The 26,354-nt window shown below is 41.4% G+C and overlaps 1 protein-coding gene and 1 pseudogene across 4 annotated transcripts in view; one reads left to right on the top strand and one right to left on the bottom strand.

Annotated features, from left to right (window-relative positions):
- The window catches only part of LOC107523550 (zinc finger protein 709-like), a 596,771-nt gene that overhangs the window by 500,057 nt on the left and 70,360 nt on the right, over positions 1-26,354 (top strand). The gene's annotated exons all lie outside the window — the stretch shown is intronic.
- Positions 5,327-7,125, bottom strand: LOC132532447 (heterogeneous nuclear ribonucleoprotein A1-like; annotated as a pseudogene). Its single transcript, XR_009544403.1, has one exon. The product of XR_009544403.1 is annotated as a heterogeneous nuclear ribonucleoprotein A1-like (transcript).

Below are 26,354 nucleotides of genomic sequence, written 5' to 3' on the forward strand. Positions count from 1 at the left end.
CTATAGTCACCGCTATTTGAAGACAGCTATTCTAGATTAAGTTCCTTCATACTACTTTGTTTTTTAAATATATTTTTTCTTTTTAAAATATTTATTTATTCCCTTTTGTTGCCCTTGTTGTTTTATTGTTGTAGTTATTATTATTGTTGTTATTGATGCTCTTGTTGTTGGATAGGACAGAGAGAACTGGAGAGAGAAGGGGGAGACAAAAAGGGGGAGAGAAAGATAGACACCTGTAGACCTGCTTTACCACTTGTGAAGTGACTCCCCTATAGGTGGGGAGCTGGGGCTCGAACCGGGATCCTTCTGCCAGTCCTTGTGCTTGGCTACTGGCTACCGTCTGACTCCCTATAGTAGTTTATTTAAAGATCCCATTTATACTCTTCAATAGAACTTACATGTTTTTCATAAGCTTTTTCTTCATTAGATCATCTAGTTATTATTATTATTTAAGTTATTTATTATTTTTTAAAGATTTTTTAATTAATTAATTTATTTATTTATTCCTTTTGTTGCCCTTGTTGTTTTATTGTTGTAGTTATTATTGATGTCATTGTTGTTGGATAGGACAGAGAGAAATGGAGAGAGGAGGGGAAGACAGAGAGGGGGAGAGAAAGATAGACACCTGAAGACCTGCTTCACTGCCTGTGAAGTGACTCCCCTGCAGGTGGGAAGCTGGGGGCTCAAACCAGGATCCTTCCGCTGGTTCTTGTGCTTAGCGCCACCTGCACTTAACCCGCTGCTCTACCGCCCAACTGCCTATTTTTTAAAGATTTTATTTATTTACTAATGAGAAAGGTAGGAGGAGAGAGAAAGAACCAGACACCACTCTAGCACATGTGCTGCTGGGGATCGAACTCAGGACCTCATGCTTGTGAGTCCAAAGCTTTATCACTGCGCCACCTCCGGTACCACTAATTTATTATTATTATTTTTTTTAATTAAATTTTTTTTTTTTTTTTTACCAGAGCAATGCTCAGCTCTGGCTTATGGTGGTGTGGAGGAATCTAGAACTTTGGAGCCTCGGGCATGAGAGTCTCTTTACATAATCATCATGCTATCTACCCCAAACAAAAATATTCTATTTCTATTTTTTCTTAGAATTTTTATTTAAAGGGCCAGGCTGTGGCACACCTGACTAAGCACTCACATTACAGTGTGCAAGGACCCAGATTCAAGCCCCTGGTTCCTGCCTGTAAGGGAAAAACTTCACGAGTGGTGAAGCAGGGCTGCAGGTGTCTCTCTGTCTCTCTTCCTCTGTATCTCCTCCTTCCCTCTCAATTTCTTTCTATCCCTTTCTGATAATAAAAATAAATAAAAATATATCTTTAAAAGAATCTTTTACTTATTATTGAGTAGAGAAAGAAATTGAGAGGGGGAGATAGAGGCTGAGAGACACCTGGAGCCCTGCTTCATCACTCATGAAGCTTTCCCCCTGAAGGTGGGGACCAGGACCATCTAGTCATGGGCTAGAGTTATGTTCTGTTTTATTGTCTCTCTAGCTCTCTATCTACTGTTAATATATAAGTAAATATATCTAAATAATTGTATGGATCACAGTTCCATGATATACAAGTGAACCCAAACCTCTGAATATTCTATGAATGTAAGGAATACGAGTAAGTACTTCGATTCTTTGTCTTAAATTCTAATACATGAAAAAATTCACTTGGTACTGAGAACTTAACTGATATCAACAATGATTAGATATATTCAAATCGATAACGGTTTTTGCATATATAAAATCACTGGCATTAGAAAAACTATTCTTGGGACTCAGGCAGTAGCACAGCAGGTTAAGCGCAAAGAGGTCAAGCCCAAGGACTGACATAGGGATCCTGATTTGAGCCCCAAGCTCCCCACCTGCAAGGGAGTCGCTTCACAAGCTCTGTCATTGCACAGGACTAAAGTCCCTCTTCCCCGTAGAGACCTCGACCATCTGGTGAGGATCCCACCTCTGGTCAAGAAGGACATTTCTCTCTTCCATCTCTCTGCCGGCAGTTGACAGCTACTGTTTTTTTTTTTTAAATCTTAATTTATTGGGAGGATTAATTATTTACAGTCTGGTTCTATAGCACCAACATAAAAGACTCTGTACCATGGACTGATTTCATAACCTCATGTGCTTTGTTTTTTTAAAAAATATTTATTTATTCCCTTTTTGTTGCCCTTGTAGTTTCATTGTTGTAGTTATTGATGTCATCATTGTTGGATAGGACAGAGATAAATGGAGAGAGGAGGGGAAAACAGAGAGGAGGAGAGAAAGATAGACACCTGCAGACCTGCTTCAATGCCTGTGAAGCGACTACCCTGCAGTTGGGGAGCCGGGGGCTCAAACCAGGATCCTTACACCAGTCCTTGTGTTTTGCAACATATGCACTTAACCTGCTGCGCTACTGCCCAACTCCCTAGCACCTCGTTTTAAAAAAAATATCTTTATTTCTTTACTTATTTATTGGATAGAGACAGGTAGAAATTGAGAGGGAAGGGGGTGATAGAGAGGGAGAGAGACAGAGACACCTGTAGCCCTGCTTCACCACTTGCAAAGCTTTCCCTCTGCAGATGGGGGCTGGGGCTGAAACCTGGGTGCTTGTGCAATGTGACATGTGTGCTCAACCAGGTACACCACCACCTGGCCCCGAACCTCATGTTTTTATGGCCCAATTTTTATACACTGCACTACCTCCCACACCATAATTTTTTCTAATCTTAAATAATTAGAAGGCCACTCTTATTGTCACTGACTTGATGACATCTAAGCCTGCTCTTACTGTTCAGTCTCATCTTTCATTTTCCTTTCATATCAAAGCCCTGAATTGAGTGAAGCACTCATATTGCTTCCCTGAATGAAGCTTTTTCTCTCTAACTCCTTTGGCTTCATGGTCCCCACTCCTCACCCCCTAAAAATTTCTCAGTCGAGATGAGTTCAGTTGTTGACCAAACAAGTTCTGGCAATAGGGGCCTAGTTATGAAAACAAAGGTTCACTGTCTACAACCATGATTTTTGCTCCCCTACAAGCTATCAAAGACTTCCCTCCTCAGATCACAGCTCCATTCTTTTCTCTCTCATTCTCTCTCTCTTTTTTTTTTATTTGCCTCCAGGGTTATTACTGGGTCTCAGTGACTAAAATAGGAATCCATTGCTCCTGGAGGCCATTTTTTCCTTTTGTTGCCCTTGTTGTTTATTGCTGTTGTTATTGCTGTCATAGTTGTTGGATAGGACAGAGAGAAGTGGAGAGAGGAGGGGAAGACAGAGTGGGAGAGAAAGACAGACACCTGCAGACCTGCTTCACTGCTTGTGAAGCAACTCCCCTGCAGGTGGGGAGACAGGGGCTGGAACCAGGATCTTTAGTCCAGTCCTCACTCTTTGCTCCATGTGCACTTAACTCACTCACTACTGCTTGGCTCTCCGCTCCTCTCCCTTAGAGTGAAATTGTCTTTAACTTGGATGCCATCAACACTCCTCTTAACAGCCTACCAACGCCCCCATTAACTAGTCAAATTGCTTCACATTTGACTGAGCTAAAGCCACTGGCTGGGCTTCTCTACTGCCCGTCTCCTCTGGCATGGCTGACTCCCCACCTACCCAGCTGCCCAGCCTGTCTCTAGGCAGTGCTGGGTGTGGTAGACATCAAAGAGAACAGACGCCTTAGTGCCGGGCTAGCTTCCCGGGTGAGAGAAAGACAACCAGGGACTCATGGTTGAGCTGGGATACAGTGCAATGTTTATTGATGAGGAATGCAGTGCAAGCTCGCTATCTCTAATCACAATCCTGTCCTACGTATATATCTCCTGAGGCAGAAGTGTCAGGTCAAAAGAGGATGTACCTAGTATAGGGGGTGGAGAGAAGGAAAAAGCCCGCGAACCAGTGAGGATTAAACCAGTGCGAACAAAACAATGATTATGTAAATAGACCACAACAATGCAACAGAAGGGGTCTTAGAAGCAGAATCTCTAAGAAGACCAACACTTTAGCTTTATTCTCTTAGTTCCTTTATCTCCCCCCATGCATAAGCACCCCTCCCTGAGACACCACAGAAAAGGCTCCAACATATTACTTCACACCAATAACTCTAGAAGCCTGATCATATGGCAGATCTTAGTCACCACCTTCTCTGCCTCTATTTCTTTTTCTTTTTATTTATTTATTTTTTAAAATTTATTTTATTTACTTATTTATTTATTCCTTTTGTTACCCTTGTTGTTTATTGTTGTAGCTTTTACTGATGTCATTGTTGTTGGGTAGGATAGAGAGAAATGGAGAGAGGAGGGGAAGGCAGAGGGGGAGAGAAAGACAGACACCTGCAGACTTGCTTCACCACCTGTGAAGTGACTCCCCTGCAGGTGGGGAGCCGGGGGCTTGAACCGGAATCCTTCCGCTGGACCTTGTGCTTAGCGCCATCTGCGCTTAACCCTCTGCGCTTAACCTGCTGCGCTACCGCCAGACTCCCCTCTGCCTCTATTTCTAACTCAGGAACAGTCGAGAAATCGATATATCAACAAGGGCAAAGTAAACGGACTGTGAGTAATCATAAGGAGAGCTATTTACCTGCACTGTGTTTTTGTTTGTTTTCTTAGCAAAACTATGCTGACTTCTGAGTTATAGTGACTTTGAGGACTGAAACATGTTACACTAAATTTCAAGCATGAACTTTAGTTGTATAACTGCTATGCTAACTCACTGACCCCAAACATGCCCCAGACACATAGCTTCACTTCAAAATTGTTTTGAATATGGGCCCCAGATCAAATTGATGGGGTTTACAGTTGACAATATTTATACACCTTTCCCATATTTGGAAGCTACTCTCTTCCCTGATCCAGCTTTCTAGCCCTTTTTCCAGCCCTGACATCATCTCCCCAGACAATAACTTGGGTCCACCTGCATATCAGATTTCAGGCTCAGAAAAAAAAAAAAAAAAACATAGTATAATCATGGGCCTTTTGGAATATAACAAAAATAGTCCTACTAACTACCTATAAAATGGCAACCTCCAAATCTTCACCCACACTATTTCAGCCTTTAGGTTCATAATTAGTCAGCCGTTTTTTTGGCTTTATGTGTCAACTCTTCTTTCAGTCACCAAGTTCCAGATGCTACCATAATGCCAACCGGTTTCCCTGGGCAGAGGACCCCACTAGTGTGTCCTGGAGCCCCACCTCCCCAGAGCCCTGCCCCACTAGGGAAAGAGAGAGACAGGCTGGGAGTATGGAGCCACCTGTCAATGCCCATGTTCAGCGGCAAAGCAATTCCAGAAGCCAAACCTTCCACCTTCTGCATCCCACAATGACCCTGAGTCCATACTCTCAGAGGGATAAAGAATAGGGAAGTTGTCAAGGGAAGGGATAGGATACAGAGTTCTGGGGATAGGAATTGTGTGGAGTTGTTTTTCCTATGTTTTTTTTACGAATACATTTTTTTAAAGTTTCAGGGGAGGGATCTCCAGAAAATTGGACCTTACCTGATCCCAGGACACATGTGTTGGCTTTTTCATTGTTTTGTTTCTGTGAGGTTGAGAGAGGAGGGATTCCACCACGGTGCTCCACCCCAAGTGGAACTTACACTTCCTGTGGTGCTCCTGTGGGGTGCTCAGACCTGAAATCTCATATGCAGTAAGGAAAATGCTCTCCTGTGTGAGCCAGCTCTGTGTCCAGTGTTCATATTTATTTATATTCAGTAGCACAGTGTTTTTTTTTTTTTTAAGACACATGTATTCAGCATCATGATCAGACTATTACATTTAGCAATCAACAGCATGGGTGAAAAAAAAAACTACATTAAAACCCTTCATTGGAATGCTTTACACTTCCCACAGAACAGAAACTAAAATAACCTGTTATACAGTTAGTCACAGATACAGTCCTTCAAAGTTTTTTTCCCCATACACAAGAGTATTGTCCAACACAAGTCTTCTTTGTAGCAGCTAGGCCCTGCCACCACTGTGCTTGGCTGAGTTCACAAATATGTTGTGACCTGTTGCTTCCCTGTCACCTCTCTGGCTCTGCTCTCCTGCTAAGCTTTGTTTCCTGGAGATTAAAACCTTCTGCTGCTGCCATAGCTACAGCTGCTCTTGCAGGCACCATATCCACCTTGGTCTTGTGGTTTGGCAAAATACTGGCTACCACCATCATAGGGGCCAGAGCTTTGGCCTCCAAAGTTTCCACCTTTCATAGGGCCAAAATTTGAGGACTGGTTACTGTGATTGCCAAAAAAAAAAAAAAAGATAGTTTCTGCCACCTCCAAAATTACTTCCATCATTGCCAAATTCATTGTAGCCATCCCCACTGCCACCACATTGGCCACCACCTCAGCTGCCTACAAAGCCACCTTGACCACTAAAGTCTCCTCCTTGGCCAAAGTTGTCACTGCCACCAAAGCCACCACCAAAGTTTCCAGACCCACTTCATCCTCTTTGGCTGGATGAGGCTCTAGCCATCTCTTGCTGTGATAAGAGTTTCCACACACAGTTGTGGCCATTCACAGTACGGTATTTCTGAATGACAGGCTTGTCGACAGAATCATGGTCATCAAAGGTTACAAAAGCAAAGCCTCTCCTTTTGCCACTGTCCCAGTCAGTCATGATTTCAATAACTTCAATTATCCCATATTGTTCAAAATAGTCTCTTAGATGGTGTTCTTCAGTGTCTTCTCTTTGCCCCCACAAAAATCTTTTTCACAGTTAAGTGAGTGCCGGGTCATTGAGAATCTTCTCTGGAGACAGCTCTCTTTGGTTCCATGACTCTCCATCCACCCTGTGTGGCCTTGCATTCCAGGAATGCAGATGCCAGCAATCTCAGGATGTAAAAATTTAGACAACCTCCTCCCTCCCCAAGCCCATGTTATTGTCAGAGGGCCCTGCTTACCTGGGGCAGCCAGAGCAGAGCAGCTCACAGCCTCTCTTCAGAGCCTGTTAGACATGGAAGTCCTGGAGGTTAAAAAAAATCTTGTAAAACGCCTATTTCTTTTCTTATTTAATTCAAGCCTCACCAAAATACTGCTCAAAGATCTGTATTAAAACAGTGACATGGGCAGGGGGGTGGGGTGGATGGAGCCAAGAAGGCAGTTGAAGACACACCTGGCATGAGCTCTGCAAGGAAGCTGCTTTAATCCTGGGAATTTCAGGTGAGGGTAGGACTTCCAGGCCAGTGGCAAAGGAAGAATGTAGGAGAGCTCTAAGGACCCAAAGAAGAGTCCTATAACCCACACTTAGGCTGGCAAACAGGCTGAAAAGGACAAAGGAAACATGGGGTTGGACCACGGGGTGTAAGTCTGACTCTTTCCCACTGCACCCCAAGACCAACCCCCACACCAGAGGAGTAAGGGAACCAGCTACAGACAATAGATAACTAAAGATAATTTCTTTATCGACTTCACAACCGGTGAAGCAGGTCTTCAGGTGTCTGTCTCTCCCCCTCTCTGTCTTCCCATCCTCTCCATTTCTCTCTGTCCTATTCAACAAATACATCAATAATAACTACAACAATAAAACATCATGGGCAACATAAGGGAATAAATAAATATTTTCTAGAAATGGTAATTTCATTATCAAGTTACCTAGAGGCATCCAGAAAGGGGTGGGGGGTTCTTTTCACAAGCAAAGTTTTGGCATTTTTGTTAGTTTGTTTTTCTTTTTGACAGAGGCTGGAGCTCAGTCTGAGTGGATGGAGCTCAATCTGAGTGGCTGAATACCTGACCAATTTCTGCCTCTCCTGGGGTCTGTAAGATTAATGTCCTTTGGTCTTGCTTGGGTTAATTTATCTATTTTTCTGTCTCCATCATACCTACTGAATATAATTGATAAGTGCTTCTTGTCATTGTGTATTTTTGCTTTGTTTAGGAAGTGGAGGGGTTGTGTAGTCCATCTGGACTAGTGTAATCTAATCTACAGACTGATTGTTATGGTTTTATTAATCTGGATTTTTTTTTCTTTTTACAGGTTTCTTTCCTTGTATTTCTTTATTAACTTTATTGAACTCAGGAGCTCATGGTTGAGAATCCAATGCTTTACCCACTTTATTCAATACTTTGAACTACCTCCCAGACCACTGTTTTTTTTTGTTTGTTTGTTTGTTTATTTTCCTTTTGTCTGTTTTTCCTTCTCTCTGGGTTGACCAAAATTAGCTGTTGTTGCTCTTTCCATAGATTGGTGATTGGATGTATTTTCTATTGTGGAAGGAGCTTGCTTTTCTTTCACCCTTTTCTCCTTTCTTTTTCATTCCTCCTTTCTGATTTGAAAAATCTTTTTCCTTTTGCTGCTGTTTTTTTCTGTAATCACTTTTGCATGTTTGTGAATTATCTTGTGAAAGAAGTTGGACTCAGAGTGTATTTTCTCTCTTTTCTCTTCTTTCCACTATCTCTAGAATTTATGGTTGATTACTGTGATTGTTTATTTTTTCTTTGTCTTTATGGTTTGCATTTGTTTTTCTTCTTGTTTTGTTTCTGGAGTGAGGTGTTGCTTCGTTAACTGGTTGTAGTTGAACTGCATTAATCCTTGCTTCTGTGGATATTATTGTATTTTCTGAGGCTTGTGATTGCATCTGTGAAAGGACTTGATTTGGTGTGTCTTGGACTCATAAAACACAAAAACTGAATGACAACAGACTGGACAGAAGAAAACAAACCACACCACTTTTTAAAAAATGGTCAAATCTACAACAGTTAAATCAGCTACTGCAATGAATCATGACAGAAGCCCAGAAAAAAACTCCAATAAGCCAGAAGCAACTAAAAATGAGAAAAATTTCCAAACATTAATTGATGCATTAATCACAGAAGCAAGGAAAGTTTTGAAGACAATGCTATCAGAAATACAATAATAACCGACGAGACCCTGAAAGAAAATACAAGCTATCTTGACGTCATTAGAAAACTGAATGCTGGGAGTCGGGCTGTACCACAGTGGGTTAAGCGCAGGTGGTGCAGAGCACAAAGACCGGCATAAGGATCTCGGTTCAAACCCGGCTCCCCATCTGCAGGGGAGTCGCTTCACAGGCAGTGAAGCAGGTCTGCAGGTGTCTATCTTTCTCTCCTCCTCTCTGTCTTCCCCTCCTCTCTCCGTTTCTCTCTGTCCTATCCAACAACGACGACAATAATAACTACAACAATAAAACAACAAGGGCAACAAAAGGGAATAAATAAATAAAATAAAATATTAAAAAAAAAAGAAAACTGAATGCTGAAATAGCTGAGCCAAAAGGCCAGCTATCAGAACAAGCTAGTACTGTAACTAAGCAAGGAACAAAAAGAGATGAACTGAAGAGGAAGTTGAGGCAAGGGAAAGCAAATTAATAGAAGCAGAAAACAGAGTTAGTCAGACAGAGGGAGAGAGAGATTAAGGGACACTGAACAACACAGACATATGGAATGAACTCAAAAGAAGTAACATACAAATAATTGACCTACCAGAGAAAGAAAGATAGAAGGAGAGGAAAGCATCCTTTGGAAATAAAAGAAAACTACCCTACCTTGAGCATCAGAAAGGGCATTAAGATTCAAGAATGCTAGGGAGTTACAAAGAGAATTAATGCAGATCAGAAGACACATCAAAGATACAATGAAAAGAAGAATAAAGAAATGATTCTGAAAGATGTGAGAGAAAAAAGAAAAACATCACATGTAGGAGAAAAACCCTAAGATTATCAGCAGACTTCCCCACATAAATGCTAAAAGCCTGAAGAGAATGGCCAAATATCTATCACGCTCTCAACAAAAAAAGGGTTCCAACCAAGGATAGTATATCCTGCTAGTCTGTCATTCAGACTAGATGGAGGGATAAAAACCTTATCAAATAAGCAACAGTAAAATAGGACACTCTCACAAGGCCTGCCCTAAGAGAGGTTCTAAAAATGACCCTGGATCCATACTCCCAGAGAGATAGAGAATGGGAAGGCTATCAGTGGAGGGGGTAGGATGTGGAGATCGGGTTATGGGAATTGTTCAGAATTGTACCCCTCTAATTCTATGGTTTTGTTAATTTCTCCTTTCTTAAATAAAATAAAAAATTTTTTTAAAAAATGTCTCCTATAACTACAAGCAACACCACCAAAAAAAGTGGCCATCTATCAGAGCAAATAAGAAATGTTTGAAAAATGGCATTATAATACATTAAGTTCATAATATCAGTAAATGTCCATGCTTAAAATCTCACATTAAAAGGATCAGAAACAACAACCCAACCATATGATGTCTGCAGGAATCCCACGTGACTCAACAAGACAGAGATTCAGAGGAAAAGAATTAAAAACTATCATATAAACTATTAATGGATCACCAAAACAAAACAAAAACCAGCTATTCTTTTCTCTGTTACAATAAACAGTTAAACATTAAACAGCTATTCTCCATGTGGTCCGGGAGGTGGTGCAGTGGATAAAGGGCTTGACTCTCAAGAGTGAGGTTCTGAGTTCAAACCCGGCAGAACATGTACCAGAGTGATGGCTGTTTCTTTCTTTCTCTCCGCCTTCTTTCTCATCAATCAATAAATAAAATCTTAAAAAAAAACAGCAATTCTCCTTAAACTGCTATTTTCATCTCTGACAAAATAAACTTAAAAAAAAAAAGTGGATTCGACTTCCGGAGGCGGAGCTACGAGCAGCAGATCGCTTTCTCTCCTCTCCTCTCCTCTCCCGGATCAACTAGGAATACCAAAGGAGACCACCCGGACCGAAACAAGACAGGACTAGAATGACCACAGAAACCCAGTAAATCACCCGTGAGTACAAACACGCGTGGCTGGTGACAGAGAGGAGAGAGGGGCCTAAGGAGAGATTAAGTGACTGCTAACAGTTCGACAGTCTGTCAGTGGAGACACCACCTCCAGTCTGCTCCACCAACAAGGGGACAGCTGAAGGGAGGAAAGGACTCCCCAGAGACTCACCAAGTACAACTCTGAGTCTCCATTGCTACTACCCTCAGAATCTGGAGCAGCAACAGGGAGGGACACCAGGGCACAGAGATCTAACCGGGAAACTCAGGAGAAGACCTATACCTCGGTGGCATAGCTGAAGGGCTGTGAAAGTCTCTTTGCATAACCACTGGATTATCTCTGCCACACCCTGCTTTATCTCTTGGTCAGGAGTCATTGATTAAGCCAAGAAGCCTATTGATAGTTTAAAAGCCCTCAGGCTACCATAGCCTACAGGGGAAAAAAAAAAGGCTTTTACACTACTGAACTCCAACTCAGGGATTGAAAAAACTGTTAACTTATATAAAATGGTTAAAACAACAAGAAAAAATAATGGAGACTCGAACCAGGACAAGAGTCCAGCTAAAAGTCCTCCAGAGGGCGAAGCACAAAACAACGAGTACAACATCCAAACATTAGCTAAGGAAATAATAATAGGAGTGAGTAAAGAATTTGAAAAAATTGTAATCAGAAATGCAGGAACAACAAATGAGAATATGGAAGAAAATTCTAATAATCTCATGGTTATTAGAGAGCTGAAAGCTGAAATTGCTGAGCTAAGAAGGCAACTAGCTGAACAAGCTAAAACAGTATCAGAGCAGGGCAACAAAATAGATGAACTCCAGAAAGCAGTAGAGGGCAAAGAGAATAGAATCAATGAGGCTGAAGACAGAATTAGCAAGATTGAGGATGAATTAGAGACAACTAAAGAAGAAGTAAGAGATCTCAAAAAGAGATTAAGAGATGCTGAAAACAACAACAGAGTCCTATGGGATGACTTCAAAAGAAACAATATACGCATTATTGGCTTACCAGAGGAAGAAAGAGAAGGGGAGGAAGAAAGCGTTCTCCAGGCCATAATAGCTGAAAATTTCTCTAGTCTAGACAACACCAAAGACATAAAGATTCAAGAAGCCCAGAGGGTTCAGAATTAACCCAGACCTAAAGACACCAAGACATGTCATACTTAGATTGGAAAGGAATAAGGATAAAGAAAGGATCCTCAAGGCTGCAAGAGAAAAACAAAGAGTCACCTATAAAGGAAAACCCATAAGATTAGCAGCAGACTTCTCCATACAAACACTACAGGCCAGAAGAGAATGGCAAGATATCTATCGAGTCCTCAATGAGAAAGGCTTTCAGCCAAGAATACTATATCCTGCTAGATTGTCATTCAGACTAGATGGAAGCATCAAAACCTTCTCAGACAAGCAACAGTTGAAGGAAGCAACCATCACCAAGCCTGCCTTGAAAGAAGTTCTGAAAGGTTTCCTATAAACAACCAGACCACCACAAATAGAACACATATCAAAACACTCTAAAACTCTACAAGAATGGCGTTCAAATATCTTCAATCTTTGATATCAATAAATGTGAATGGCCTGAATTCACCTATTAAAAGACACAGAGTAGGAAGATGGATCAGAAAACACAACCCAACAATATGTTGTCTACAGGAAACTCACCTAACGCAACAAGACAAACACAGACTTAAAGTGAAAGGATGGAAAACTATCATTCAAGCCAATGGCCCACAAAAAAGGGCAGGTACAGCTATTCTCATATCTGACATGATAGACTACCCTATGATCCTGCAATTCCTCTCCTGGGGATATATCCTAAGGAACACAACATATCTATCCAAAAAAAAATCTGTGTACACATATGTTCTTGGCAGCACAATTTGTAATAGTCAAAACCTGGAAGCAACCCAGGTGTCCAACAACAGATGAGTGGCTGAGCAAGTTGTGGTATATATACACAATGGAATACTACTCAGCTGTAAAAAATGGTGACTTCACCGTTTTCAGCCAATCTTGGATGGACCTTGAAAAAATCATGTTGAGTGAAATAAGTCAGAAACAGAAGGATGAATACGGGATGATGTCACTCTCAGGCCGAAGTTGAAAAACAAGATTAGAAAAGAAAACACAAGTCGAACCTGAAATGGAATTGGAGTATTACACCAAAGTAAAAGACTCTGGTGTGGGTGGGTGGGTGGGTGGGGAGAATACAGGTCCATGAAAAATGATGAATTAAATAGTGGGGGTTGTATTGTTGAATGGGAATCTGGGGAATGTTATGCATGTTAAAAAAAAAAAAAAAAAAAAAAAGAAGTAGAAACGCAAAGCAGAAATTGACTGAGTTTGGAGTATGGCACCAAAGTAAGAAAGCAGAAGTACACTAGAGTTTGCAGTGAGTACCTCCCTAATACTTCCTCTCCACTTTTCCAAGCTTTGGGACCAGGATTGCTCAACAATTTGTTTGGCTTTGTATGTTAACTCTCTTTTCAGTCACCAGGTTCCAGGTGTCATCAGGATGCCGGCCAGACTTCCCTGGATTGAAGACCCCACCAATATGTCCTGGAGCTCAGCTTCCCCAGAGACCCACCCTACTAGGGAAAGAGAGAGGCAGACTGGGAGTATGGACCGACCAGTCAACGCCCATGTTCAGCGGTGAAGCAATTACAGAAGCCAGACCTTCTACCTTCTGCAACCCACAATGATCCTGGGTCCATGCTCCCAGAGGGATAGAGAATGGGAAAGCTATCGGGGGAGGGGGTGGGATATGGAGATTGGGCGGTGGGAAAAAAAAATAATAAAGTAATAAAAGATAGGCTTGAACATTACATATGGCTCAGAGGATCAATCAACCAACAATATTTAGCAATTATTAACATCAATGCACCCAATTAGAGCCTATCCAAATATATCAGACACTGAAGCAATTACAAAAATACATCAATAGGAATACAGTCATAGTGGGAGACTTCAACACCTCACTGCCACACATAGATCATCTAAGCAAAAAGTCAGTAGAGAAATAAAAGAATGAATTGAAGATATGAATACACTAGACCTCCTGGATATATCTGGAGTTTAGCACCCAAGAACTTAGAATACACATTCTTTTCAAACCCACATAGCGCATCTTCCATCAGGGACCACATGTTAAGCCACAAAGACAGTATCAACAAATTCAAGAGCATTGAAATCATCCCAAACACCTTCTCAGACCTAAATTGACCAATTACAGACCAAAAAAATCAAAACAGTTATTAAAAAGCCTTCCCAACAACAAAATTCCAGGTACAGATGGCTTTACAGATGAATTCTAAAAACCATTCAGGAACCTAGACAACCAGACACAGCATATTGTATGAAAAAGAGTGTTCATCATAACAAGTAGGATTTTTTTTCCCTCCAGGGTTATTGCTGGGCTCTGTGCCTGCACCATGAACCCACCACTCCTGGAAGCCATTTCTTCCCCCTTTTGTTGCCCTTGTTGTTGTAGCTTCGCTGTGGTTATTATTATTACCATTTTTGATGTTGTTCATTGTTGGATAGGACAGAGAGATATGGAGAGAGGAGGGGAAGACAGAGAGGGGGAGAGAAAGATAGACACCTGCAGACCTGCTTCACTGCCTGTGAAGCGACTCCCCTGCAGGTGGGGAGCCTGGGGCTCGAACTGGGATCCTTATGCTGGTCCTTGTGCTTTGTGCCAAGTGCGCTTAACCCACTGTGCCACTGTCTGACCCCCTGACAAGTAGGATTTATAACAGGAATGCAGATTGGTTCAATAGATGAAAGTCAACCAATGTGATTCACCACATCAATAAAAGCAAGACCAAAAATAGATGATTATCTTAATAGATGCAGAGAATGTCTTTGACAAAACCAACATCTTTTTATGCTCAAAACACTACAAAAAATGGGAATAGATGGAAAATTCCTATAGATAGTAGAGTCCATATACATTAAACCAACAGTCAACATCATACTCAATGGACAGAAGCTGAAAGCATTCCCTCTCTGACTGGGGACTGTCCATCATCACCATTACTCTTCAACATAGTATTGGAAGTTCTTGCCATAGCAATCAGGTAAGAGAAATGAATCAAAGAAATACAGATTGGAAGGGCAGAAGTCAAACTCTCACTCTTAGTAGATGACATGATAGTATACATAGAAAGCCCTTAAGAATCCATGAGACAGCTTCTGGAAATCACTAGGCAATAGATGAAGGGGTAAGACTATATAATTACTGTACAAAAACCAGTGGCATTCCTTTATACATACACTATGTAAAGAAAGGAAGCTATCCAAAAATCACTCCCATTCACTATCACAGCAAAATCAATAAACGAACTAGGAATAAACCTGTCCAAAGAAGTAAAAGGCTGAGAGATTCGACTTCCGGAGGCGGAGCTACAAGCAGCAGATCGCTTTCTCTCCTCTCTTCTCCTCTTCTGGATCAACTAGGAATACCAAAGGAGACCACCCGGGACCAAAACAAGACAGGACTAGAATGACCACAGGAACCCAGTAAATCACCCGTGAGTACAAACACGCGTGGCTGGTGACAGAGAGGAGAGAGGGGCCTAAGGAGAGATTAAGTGACTGCTAACATTCAGCAGTTTATCAGTGGAGACACCACCTCCAGTCTACTCCACAACAAGGGGACAGCTGAAGGGAGGAAAGGACTCCCCAGAGACTCACCAAGTGCAACTCTGAGTCTCCATTGCTACTACCTTCAGAATCTGGAGCAGCAACAGGGAGGGACACCAGGGTACAGAGATCTAACCGGGAAACTCAGGAGAAGACCTATACCTCCTTGGCATAGCTGAGGGGCTGTGAAAGTCTCTTTGCATAACCACTGGATTATCTCTGCCACACCCTGCTTTATCTCTTAGTCAGGAGTCAGTGATTAAGCAAAGAAGCCTATTGATAGTTTAAAAGCCCTCAGGCACCCATAGCCTACAGGGAAGAAAAAAAAGAGGCTTTTACACCACTAAGCTCCAACTCAGGGATTGAAAAAAACTGTTAACTTCCACCACGGTAAACCCTTTAATTAAATTACTTAGACACAAGTCAATCCAGGCAATAGTGATCAATAATTTGAAAAGTACTGATAAAGGGAACTCATAACATAATATATAAAATGGTTAAAACAACAAGAAAAAGTATTGGAGACTCGAACCAGGACAAGAGTCCAGCTAAAAGTTCTCCAGAGGGTGAAGCACAAAACAACGAGTTCAACATCCAAACATTAGCTAAGGAAATAATAACAGGAGTGAGTAAAGAATTTGAAAAAATTGGAATCAGAAATGCAGGAACAACAAATGAGAATATGGAAGAAAATTCTAATTATCTATGGTTATTAGAGAGCTGAAAGCTGAAATCGCTGAGCTAAGAATGTAACCAGCTGGACAAGCTAAAACAGTATCAGAGCAGGGCAACAAAAGAGATGAACTCCAGAAAGCAGTAGCGGGCAGAGAGAATAGAATCAATGAGGCTGAAGACAGAATTAGCAAGATTGAGGATGAATTAGAGACAACTAAAAAAGAAGTAAGAGATCTCAAAAAGAGATTAAGAGATGCTGAAAATAACAACAGAGTCCTATGGGATGACTTCAAAAGAAACAATATACACATTACTGGCTTACCAGAGGAAGAAAGAGAAGGAGAGGAAGAAAGCATTCTCCAGGCCATAATAGCTGAAAATTTCTCTAGTCTAGACAACACCAAAGACATAAAGATTCAAGAAGCCCAGAGGGTCCCAAACAGAATTAACCCAGACCTAAAGACACCAAGACATGTCATACTTAGAATGGAAAGGAATAAGGATAAAGAAAGGATCCTCAAGGCTGCAAGAGAAAAAGAGTCACCTACAAAGGAAAACCCATAAGATTAGCAGCAGACTTCTCCATACAAACACTACAGGCCAGAAGAGAATGGCAAGATATCTATCGAGTGCTCAATGAGAAAGGCTTTCAGCCAAGAATACTATATCCTGCTAGACTGTCATTCAGACTAGATGGAAGCATCAAAACCTTCTGAGACAAGCAACAGTTGAAGGAAGCAACCATCACCAAGACTGCCCTGAAAGAAGTTCTGAAAGGTCTCCTATAAACAACCAGACCACCACAAATAGGACATATATCAAAACACTCTAAAACTCTACAAGAATGGCGTTCAAATATCTTCAATCTTTAATATCAATACATGTCAATGGCCTGAATTCACCTATTAAAACACACAGAGTAGGAAGATGGATCAGAAAACACAACCCAACAATATGTTGTCTACAGGAAACTCACCTAACGCAACAAGACAAACACAGACTTAAAGTGAAAGGATGGAAAAATATCATACAAGCCAATGGCCCACAAAAAAGGGCAGGAGCAGCTATTCTCATATCTGACATGATAGACTTTAAAATAGATAAGATTTAAAAAGATAGGAATGGACACTACTTAATGCTCAGAGGATCAGTCAATCAAGAGGACTTAACAATTATTAATATCTATGCACCCAATGAGAAACCATCTAAATACATCAAACTTCTACTGAAAGAGCTACAGCATTATATTAACAGTAACACAATCATAGTAGGGGACTTCAACACCCCACTATCTCAACTTGACAGATCATCCAGGAAGAAAATCAGTAAAGACATAAGGGAGCTAAATGAAGAGATAGATAAACTAGAACTATTGGACATTTTCAGAGTCATTCATCCCAAGAAACTGGAATACACATTTTACTCAAATCCACATGGGTCATTCTCAAGGATAGACCATATGTTAGGCCACAAAGACAGCATCAGCCAATTCAAGAGCACTGAAATCATTCCAAGCATCTTCTCAGACCACAGTGGAATTAAACTAACACTTAATAATCAACAAAAGATTAGTAACAGTCCCAAAATGTGGAAGCTCAACAGTACACTTCTTAACAACTTCTGGATCAAAGAGGAAATCAAGGAAGAAATCAAAATGTTTCGAGAGTTCAATGAAAATGAAGACACAAGTTATCAAAATATTTGGGACACAGCTAAAGCAGTCCTAAGAGGGAAGTTCATAGCTATACAAGCACACATTAGGAAATAAGAAAAGGCACAAATAAACAGCCTGATTGCACATCTCAAAGACCTAGAAGAAGAACAACAAAGGAACCCTAAAGCAACCAGAAGGACAGAAATTACTAAAGTTGGGGCAGAAATAAATAACATTGAGAATAGGAAAACCATACAAAAGATCAATGAAAGTAAATGTCGGTTCTTCAAAAGAGTAAACAAAATCGACAAACCTTTAGCCAGACTCACAAAACCAAAAAGGGAGAAGACCCAAATAAATCAGATAGTAAATGAAAGAGGAGAAATCACAACAGACACTGCAGAAATTCTACATATCATGCGAGGCTTCTTTTTTTTTTTTTAATTTTTTATTTAAGAAAGGATTAGTGAACAAAAGCATAAGGTAGGAGGGGTACAACTCCACACAATTCCCACCACCCGATCCCCATAACCCACTCCCTCCCATGGTAGCTTTCCCATTCTCTATCCCTCTGGGAGCATGGACCCAGGGTCGTTGAGGGTTGCAGAAGGTAGAAGGTCTGGCTTCTGTAGTTGCTTCCCCGCTGAACATGGTGGTATATATACACAATGGAATACTATGCACCTATCAAGAACAATGAACCCACCTTCTCTGACCCATCTTGGACAGAGCTAGAAGGAATTATGTTAAGTGAACTAAGTCAGAAAGATAAAGATGAGTATGGGATGATCCCACTCATCAACAGAAGCTGACTTAGAAGATCTGAAAGGGAAACTAAAAGCAGGACCTGATCAAATTGTAAGTAGGGCACCAAAGTAAAAACCCTGTGGTGAGGGGTAGACATGTAGCTTCCTGGGCCAGTGGGGGGTGGGAGTGGGCGGGAGGGATGGGTCACAGTCCTTTGGTGGTGGGAATGGTGTTTATGTACACTCCTAGCAAAATGTAGACATATAAATCAGTAGTTAATTAATATGAGAGGGGGAAATCAATTGTATGTCTCAAAGTTTCTCAAAACACAAACTGAATCTTTTTAATATATAGGCTATGTATTTGATATACGGACTCTCTCAAAAGCCTAGACCAAGTAGATTAGAAGATTCCAATAGCACAGCTATATACAAGATACTGGGTACTGTACAGCAAACCATAACAAAGGGAATTTTCAAAGTTAACCCCATTAACAAATAATGTGATGATAATATTAACTATTGATTGTCTTTTTGAACCCTAAGACAGCAGGAACCTCACATCTTCACTATAGAGCCCCTACTTCCCCCAGTCCTGGAACCCTTGGATAGGGCCCACTTTCCCGTATACATCTACCAATCCAAACCAAATAATATTGCATCCGCCGATCACAACCTAACCAAAGCAACGATTGCCATCTCAACATGCTTCACCTCAGACTGTATCCAGAGACTTCACGTGTGGAATGACAACCCTTCAGCTTCATGCGAGGCTTCTATGAACAACTATATGCCACCAAGCTAGAGAACCTGGAAGAAATGAATGATTTCCTAGATACCTACCAACTTCCAAAACTAAGTAAAGAGGAAGTGGATAACATGAACAGGCCCATCACAGCTAATGAAATTGAATCAGTTATCAAAAATCTTCCCAAAAATAAAAGTCCTGGACCAGATGGTTTTACAAATGAATTCTACAAAACTTTCAAAGAAGAACTAATACCTCTACTTTTAAAAGTCTTCCAGAAGATTGAAGACACTAGAATACTCCCTGCCAGCTTCTATGAAGCCAACATCACCCTGATACTAAAAGCAGACAGGGACACAACCAAAAAAGAAAACTACAGACCAATATCTCTGATGAACATAGATGCGAAAATATTGAACAAAATTCTAGCCAACCGGATACAGCAGTATATCAAAAAGATTGTTCATCATGACCAAGTGGGGTTTATCCCAGGCATGCAACGTTGGTTTAATATACATAAATCAACCAATGTGATCCACCACATCAACAAAAACAAGACCAAAAACCACATGGTCATATCAATAGATGCAGAGAAAGCCTTTGACAAAATAGAACATCCCTTTATGATCAAAACACTACAAAAAGTGGGAATAGATGGAAAATTCCTGAAGATAGTGGAGTCTACATATAGCAAACCTATAGCCAACATCATACTCAATGATGAAAAACTGGAAGCATTTCCCCTCAGATCAGGTACTAGACAGGGCTGCCCACTATCACCATTACTATTTAACATAGTGTTGGAAGTTCTTGCCATAGCAATCAGGTAGGAGCAAGGAATTAAAGGCATACAGATTGGAAGAGATGAAGTCAAACTGTCCTTATTTGCAGATGACATGATAGTATACATGGAAAAACCTAAGGAATCCAGCAAGAAGCTTTTGGAAATCATCAGGCAATATAGTAATGTGTCAGGCTATAAAATTAACATTCAAAAGTCAGTGGCATTCCTCTATGCAAACACTAAGTTAGAAGAAATTGAAATCCAGAAATCAGTTCCTTTTTCTATAGCAACAAAAACAATAAAATATCTAGGAGTAAACCTAACCAAAGAAGTGAAAGACTTGTATACTGAAAATTATGAGTCACTACTCAAAGAAATTGAAAAAGACACAAAGAAGTGGAAAGATATTCCATGTTCATGGGTTGGAAGAATTAACATCATCAAAATGAATATATTACCCAGAGCCATCTACAAATTTAATGCTATCCCCATCAAGATCCCAAGCACATTTTTTAGGAGAATAGAACAAATGCTACAAATGTTTATCTGGAACCAGAAAAGACCTAGAATTGCCAAAACAATCTTGAGAAAAAAAGAACAGAACCGGAGGCATCACACTGCCAGATCTCAAACTATATTATAGGGCCATTGTCATCAAAACTTCTTGGTACTGGAACATGAACAGACACACTGACCAGTGGAATAGAATTGAGAGCCCAGAAATGAGGCTCCACACGTATGGACATCTAATCTTTGACAAAGGGGCCCAGACTATTACATGGGGAAAGCAGAGTCTCTTCAACAGATGGTGTTGGAAACAATGGGTTGAAACATGCAGAAGAATGAAACTGAATCACTATATTTCACCAGATACAAAAGTAAATTCCAAGTGGATCAAGGACTTGGATGTTAGACCACAAACTATCAGATACTTAGAGGAAAATATTGGCAGAACTCTTTTCTGCATAAATTTTAAAGACATTTTCAATGAAACGAATCCAATTACAAAGAAGACTAAGGCAAGTATAAACCTATGGGACTACATCAAATTAAAAAGCTTCTTCACAGCAAAAGAAACCACTACCCAAATCAAGAGACCCGTCACAGAATGGGAGAAGATCTTTACATGCCATACATCAGATAAGAGTTTAATAACCAACATATATAAAGAGCTTGCCAGACTCAACAACAAGACAACAAATAACCCCATCCAAAAATGGGGGGAGGACTTGGATAGAATATTCACCACAGAAGAGATCCAAAAGGCCAAGAAACACATGAAAAAATGCTCCAAGTCTCTGATTGTCAGAGAAATGCAAATCAAGACAACAATTAGATATCACTTAACTCCTGTGAGAATGTCACACATCAGAAAAGGTAACAGCAGCAAATGCTGGAGAGGGTGTGGGGTCAAAGGAACCCTCCTGCACTGCTGGTGGGAATGCCAATTGGTCCAGCCTCTGTGGAGAACAGTCTGGAGAACTCTCAGAAGGCTAGAAATGGACCTACCCTATGACCCTGCAATTCCCCTCCTGGGGATATATCCTAAGGAACCCAACACATCGATCCAAAAAGATCTGTGTACACATATGTTTTTGGCAGCACAATTTGTAATAGCCAAAACCTGGAAGCAACCCAGGTGTCCAACAACAGATGAATGGCTGAGCAAGTTGTGGTCTATATACACAATGGAATACTACTCAGCTGTAAAAAATGGTGACTTCCCCGTTTTCAGCCGATCTTGGATGGACCTTGAAAAAATCATGTTGAGTGAAATAAGTCAGAAACAGAAGGATGAATACGGGATGATGTCACTCTCAGGCCGAAGTTGAAAAACAAGATTAGAAAAGAAAACACAAGTCGAACCTGAAATGGAACTGGAGTATTACACCAAAGTAAAAGACTCTGGGGTGGCACTTCAGTGACCCCATTCCCAGCCTTCTGGGCTGCCTTGTGAGTGATGACAGAATCATCAGGTTATCAACACCCAGCGACTTGAGCTTGCCCAGGACGTCCCTTCCATGATTCCACCCACCCACCCCAGAGTCTTTAACTTTGTTGTGATATGCTAATTCAATTTTGGGTTCTATTTGTGTGTTTTTTTTTTTCTTCTCATCTTGTTTTTCAACTTCTGTCTGAGAGTAAGATCATACAATATTCATCCTTCCATTTCTTACTTATTTCACTTAACATGAATTTTTCAAGGTCCATCCAAGATCGGCTGAAAACAGTGAAGTCACCATTTTTTACAGCTGAGTAGTATTCCATTGTGTATATAGACCACAACTTGCTCAGCCATTCATCTGTTGTTGGACACCTGGGTTGCTTCCAGGTTTTGGCTATTACAAATTGTGCTGCCAAGAATATATGTGTACACAGATCTTTTTGGATGGATGTGTTGGGTTCCTTAGGATATATCCACTAGAGAGGAATTGCAGGATCATAGGGTAGGTACATTTCTACCCTTCTGAGAGTTCTCCAGACTGTTCTCCACAGAGGTTGGACCCATTGACATTCCCAACAGCAGTATAGGAGGATTCCTTTGACCCCACACCTTCTCCAGCATTTACTGCTTTGACCTTTTCTGATGTATGACAGTCTCACAGGAGTGAAGTAGTATCTCATTGTTGTCTTGATTAGCATTTCTCTGACAATCAGAGACATGGAGCATTTTTTCATGTGTTTCTTGGCCTTTTGGGTTTATTCTGTGGTGAATATTCTGTCCATGTCCTCCCCCCATTTTTGGATGGGGTTATTTGTTGTCTTATTGTTGAGTTAACCAACCTCTTTATATATGTTGGTTATTAACCTCTTGTCTGATATATGGCATGTAAATATTTCCCATTCTCTGAGGGGGTCTCTTGGTTTGGGTAGTGGTTTCTTTTGCTGTGAAGAAGCTTTTTAATTTGATGTAGTCCCATAGGTTTATATTTGCCTTAGTCTTTTTTGTAACTGGATTCGTTTCATTGAAGATGTCTTTAAAATTTATGCGGAAAAGAGTTCTGCCAATATTTTCCTCTAAGTATCTGATAGTTTGTGGTCTAACCTTAAAATCCTTGATCCACTTGGAATTTACTTTTGTATTTGGTGAAATACAGTGATTCAGTTTCATTCTTCTGCATGGTTCAACCCATTCTTTCCAAAACCATTTGTTGAAGAGACTCTCCTTTCCCCATTTAATAGTCTGGGCCCCTTTGTCAAAGTTTATATGTCCATAGGTGTAGGAGTATTATTATTATTATTACTTTACCAGAGCAATGCTCAGCTCTGGCTTATGGTGGTGTGGAGGAACCTAGTACTTTGGATCCTCAGGCATGAGAGTCTCTTTAAAAAATCATCATGCTACCTACCCCAACTGAATATATTCTATTTCAATTTTTTCCTTTGCGCTTTGCGCAATGTGAGTTTAACCCGCTGCACTACCACCCGGCCCCCTATTTTTATTTTTTCTTAGAATTTTATTTAAAGCGTCGGGCAGTGGCACACCTGGTTAAGCACACACATTACAGTTGCAAGAACCCTGATTCAAGCCCCTGGTTCCTATCTACAAAGGGACAACTTCACGAGTGGTGAAACAGGGCTGCAGGTGTCTCTATATCTCTCTTCCTTCCCACTCAATTTCTCTCAGTCTCTATCCAATAATAAAAATAAACAAAAATATATTTTAAATGAATCTTTTTATATTTATTTATTCCCTTTTGTTGCCCTTGTTGTTTTATTATTCTTGTAGTTATTACTGTTGTGGTTGATGATGTTGTTGTTGATGATGTCGTTGTTGTTAGATAAGACAGATAGAAATGGAGAGAGGAAGGGAAGAAAGAGAGGGGGAGAGAAAAACAGACACCTGCAGACCTGCTTCACCACCTGTGAAGTGACACCCCGCCCCCGCAAGTGGGGAGGCTCAAACCGGGATCCTTACACAGGTCCTTTCACTTTGTGCCATGTGCGCATAACCCGCTAGCTAGTCCAAAAAGAGAATCTTTTATTTATTACTGGGTAGAGAAAGAAATAGACAGGGGGAGATAGAGAGGGAAAGAGGCTGAGAGGCACCTGGAGCCCTGCATTCCACATAAAACTTTCCCCCTGGAGGTGGGGACCATCAGCACCTAGTTCTGAAGGATCACTCACTGTCATGTTGATCAGTCACCCATATGTATGACAAGATTTGTTGATGAGTCCAGGATTTCTGCAAGAACTTCATTAATTTTAATTCCTTCTCCTGACAGAGGAGAGTACAGGTCATTAGCAGCTCTTACTATTTCTAAAGCAGCAAATTCATTTCATTTGTCCAAGTTTACAGCAACTTCATGCAGAATATAGGAAACAACATCTCCCATAGCCTGTGTAAAATAGCCAATTTCCACAGTTCCATTTTCTACTGTTAGCCATCCACGTGAGTCTGTGAACTTACTCAATGATAGCAAAACGAGACCCATCTTCAATGTCCAGAAGATACTGCCATGACCCCTCTCCCCTGCCTCAGGGCTGTGGAGAGCACTATGCATCAGAGTCAAGGATGCAGGCAACAACAATGCGTCCTGCACACCTGTGCATTAAAAAGCATCATGATGGCAGGCTCTGTGGTCTCGGAACTGTGGCCCAAATACCCGAGTGTGTGTTGGGTGGGGATAGGGCAAAGGTAGCTGTGGATCTGAGTGAGCTGAAGCCAGCCAGCTTGAAGTGGCTGCTGGGAGTAAGTCTAGGTTTTTAGTTGCTGGTGCTTCTTGAGTGACACTCAAGTCAGTTTCTTGCATGGCTAGTTCTCCAGTCACAGCATCTCTGGAGAGCTAATTGGACAGTGCTTTAGCCATTCAGAAGTGTCTGGTTTTGATCTGCTGTTAGTTTGGGGTGTGTTTCTGTGTTGGGCGGGTCTTAGGATTATCCAATAAGGAGAGGAGATGTGTTGTCGACAAGCGCTTCATCCAATTATATTTAAAGATATTGGAAGTGTCTACCTCCCATGGCATCTGGGAAGAAGACAAGCCAGGAAGTAAAGCACACTAGTGACCCCATTCCTGGGGTCCTCACTTACTTCTCAGCTGACCCTGCTTTCCTGTGATTTGGACTTGGAGTGTTCAGGGAGCCCTGAGCCTGCACAGCCAGTGGTGAGTGTAGTTCACCTGGACCAAGATGGGGAGAGCTGTGCCTGAGAGCTGCTGCTCTGCTGTGGGAAGCAGCCATGTGTCCAGGGTGCTCCTCCCCCAGTCATTCCGCCACATGCACACTGCACCTAGGCTGCAGCCCCCTGGACCTCAGCCTCCTGGTCCATCGCAAGGGTCCCGGATTCAGTGTGCTCCTTGGGCAGGGAGTGGGAAGCACCATTCATGTTTCAAAACTTTTCTCTGCCAGGCTGAAGCTGCGGAGTCCCGCGTTCAGGTTGTAGTGGGGGAACAAGAGGAAGAAGACAGAGGTCCCACCATAAAGTTCTGCTGGTGTGGTTACAAGCTGATTTCTACATGAGAAACCACCAGAGAATCAGTCGTGTTTCAGGTAGGCAAGCACTGAATGAGACAAATCAGAGAGAGAAACAGGCAAATACACGATTCAGACATAAATACTCCCAAGACAAAGAGAGAGGGGGGTATTGAATTGTCTGGTCTTCTATCTTGCACTGTGGATTCAGGGAATGTTGAAGTGGAATTCCAAAGGGGATTAACTTCAGCCATCGTCTCCTGCTGTGCAAACTTTTATTCATTTAATTTCTTTTTTGTCAGAATATCATGGGCTCTGGGTGATGGTGGTAGGGGTGATTGAACCTAGGACTTTGGAGCCTCAGGCATTAAGAGTCTCTTTGCATGGTCATTATGCTATCCACCCTCTGTGCTTAACTGCTTTTTTTTTTTTTTTTTTTGCCTCCAGTGTTATTGCTGGGGCTAGGTGCCTGCACTATGAATCCACTGCTACTGAAGGCCATTTTTCCCATTTTTCTTGCCCTTGTTATAGTTACTATTGTTTTTTTTTAAATTTTTTATTTAAGAAAGAATTAGTGAACAAAAACATAAGGTAGAAGGGGTACAACTCCACACAATTCCCACCACCCAATCCCCATACCCCCCCCCCCCCTCCCATGGTAGCTTTCCCATTCTCTAGTCCTCTGGGAGCATGGACCCAGGGTCGTTGAGGGTTGCAGAAGGTAGAAGGTCTGGCTTCTGTAATTGCTTCCCCGCTGAACATGGGCGTTGACTGGTCGGTCCATACTCCCAGTCTGCCTCTCTCTTTCCCTAGTAAGGTGTGTCTCTGGGGAAGCTGAGCTCCAGGACACATTGGTGGGGTCTTCAATCCAGGGAAGCCTAGCCAGCATCCAGGTGGCATCTGGAACCTGGTGATTGAAAAGAGAGTTAACATATGAGGCCAAACAAATTGTTGAGCAATCATGGATCCCAAGCTTGGAATAG

This window comes from Erinaceus europaeus, chromosome 13, assembly GCF_950295315.1.
Source record: "Erinaceus europaeus chromosome 13, mEriEur2.1, whole genome shotgun sequence".
Lineage (NCBI taxonomy): Eukaryota > Metazoa > Chordata > Mammalia > Eulipotyphla > Erinaceidae > Erinaceus > Erinaceus europaeus.